This window comes from Palaemon carinicauda, chromosome 8, assembly GCF_036898095.1.
Source record: "Palaemon carinicauda isolate YSFRI2023 chromosome 8, ASM3689809v2, whole genome shotgun sequence".
NCBI classification, from domain to species: domain Eukaryota; kingdom Metazoa; phylum Arthropoda; class Malacostraca; order Decapoda; family Palaemonidae; genus Palaemon; species Palaemon carinicauda.
The window spans coordinates 83,102,079-83,104,829 of NC_090732.1; positions in this window are offsets into that span (position 1 = coordinate 83,102,079).

The following is a 2,751-nucleotide window of genomic DNA, read 5'->3' on the forward strand; positions in this document are numbered from 1 at the left end:
ACGTAAGCATAACCTTTGTAAAGAAGTTTCTTACCAGCTTTGTTCGTCATTGATATCTCCATTATAGCAATGGGCACCCCCCCCCAAAAAAAAATCACTATACTGCAGTTCTTGAAGAACTAAAAGATTTTAAAAATCTGTCTTGGTTGAGTATACGTTTATCTCTGTTATGGTCATTAAATGTTATCTATGTTAGGATAATAAAATGTGAACAACGAAACAAGACAATTATTGATGTTGGAAAATTATGTAAACAACCACTAGAGTTTTCTAATGCGAAAACTACCGAGGTAAAAGGGTTTGAACGAAATTATTAACATAATGGATGGTTATTGATATCACTATTTTTATCCATATCATATGCAAATTATTCTTCTTCTTCTTCTTCTTCTTCTTCTTATTATTATTATTATTATTATTATTATTATTATTATTATTATTATTATTATTATTATTATAACTTGGATACATGTACGATAAGATTAAGACGTTAGTGGAAAAGAGATCAAAATATATAATTGCATCCTAAAATTTGAAATTAATTTTTTGTCGACATTATATACTCTTCGAACGGATATCGGCCTATTGTCTGTCGAAATTACGTCAGACGACATTATGTCCATCTGCATTTTATCTGTTTACCATATACTGTATATATATATATATATATATATATATATATATATATATATATATATATATATATATATATATATATATATATATATATATATATACATACATATGTGTGTCTGTGTGTGTGTGCGCTTGTGTTCCATATCGACGGATAAAGAGACATTGTAACATGTTTTATTTTTTACTTTATTACAAAAGGTTCGTGAATACACTCTGCACAGCGAGTTATTTTCAGGCGAATGCCATATTGTTCTAGTGAGCCCTCGAGTGGTACTACCACTCTTTCTGAGCAAGTGAAATTACTAGTTTTGTGGAATCCTCCACTGTGATGGAAATATACTGTTACCATACGTCTTTAGAAGTAAATTTTCTTACTTTTCTTTCGAATTTTACAAAGAAAGTAAGAAAATTCCCCAATGTAAGATCGACATTGCTAAAGGGCTTATTTATTTTGTGATGGGATCTGCAAACACCTTCAATTTCCCTAAACGTTTTTAACAGCCTTAAAAGCATTAAAAAATGACAGTGAATTGCATATAACAAAAGCAGACAAAGCTAATGTATTAGTTATAATGAACAAAACCATGTATTTAGAAAAGATGTATATATTTTTAACAGATGTTTCCACTTACATAAAATTAAGGGTTAATCCCCTAGATGATGTCATCAAAGATTTTAACAAAAACTTAAAATCTCTTTTTTTACAGTAAGAAAAATCCTTAATTGGTACTTTTACTTCTTCTGAACCGTCTTTGCCTTATTTGTATGGTTTAATTAATACCCATAAAACAGGATATCCAATCAGACCAATTATTAGCGCAACTTATTTGTCTTTGCATTAAAAAGTGTAAATTGAGTTTTAATGGTGATTACTATGAACAAGTTTTTGGTATAGCCGTTGGTAATCCTTTGTCCCCTCTTTTATCCAACATACATGTATAAGAAGTTTTTTTAATCTTGATTAATTCCTTCAGTGTGATCCTCCTAAATTGTTTACTATCATTATGTTGACGATGTTTTGGGTATTTCAGAAAAAAAATTTTATCTTGAAGATTTTGTTTCAATCATTAATTCGTTGGTACTATCTATAAAATTTCTTATATAGAATTAAGAAAATAACAGTATACCATTTTTAGACCTTTTAATAGTTAGACAAGCAGATAAATTTGAGTTTTTCATTTATAAAAAGCTTACCTATAGCTTTTCATATGTACATTTTCACTATGGCCACTCTAAAAATATAAAGTATTCTGTTTTTTTCCATCCATGTACCTTAAGGCACTTAGAATATGTAGCCTCGAGTATTTAGAGGATGAGTTCATAAAATTTAAAAACTTGCTACTAATCTCTGCTTTTCAAAATATTTTTTAGAAAACTGTATGAATAAAGTAAAGAAAACACCTCATATTGCCCAGTTAGAGAAAAAGGAAACAATTAATAATATGGTCTGTTTGTCATTTCATGATTATCTTTTAGATGTCAAACCCCTTTTGAAAATATCTAGATATTAGGGTAGTGTTTAAATATAATTCTATCTTAAAAACATATTGATAAAGAATATTTCTGGAAAGGATAATGATACAGTATATAGTATTCCTTGTTCAGATTTTAACCTATTCTAATCCGGTTTTATCCTTTTATCTATAATCTGACTTTTCTGGAATTATTAAGAAACTGCCAGCTGCTGGATTCCCTTCTGTATAAATACGATATCTTTTCATATGTATTTTCGTTGCTGAATCTGTTGATGTCCCTAATGGACGAAAGTACTAACTCCAATCAAGTCTTTTCATTTTTCCTTCCGTGGCTATAATACACACACACACACACACACACGCGCGCGCACACTCTCTCACACACACATACACACACGTTCATCATAATTTCCAATACGTTTTACAACACCCTTCAAGCCTAGTTACTTATTTTGCCTTTGCAAAAGAGCTATTTGGTGTTTAGATACACTTGTATTTAAATACATTTATAATTACATTCGTGTATTTAGATCTCTATTTGCAGCATGAATACATTGTTGACAAAAGAATTGCCAGCAGTATTTTTTTTTTATGAATATTCGAACATATAATATTTTAATTATCTAATATTATGAGGTGT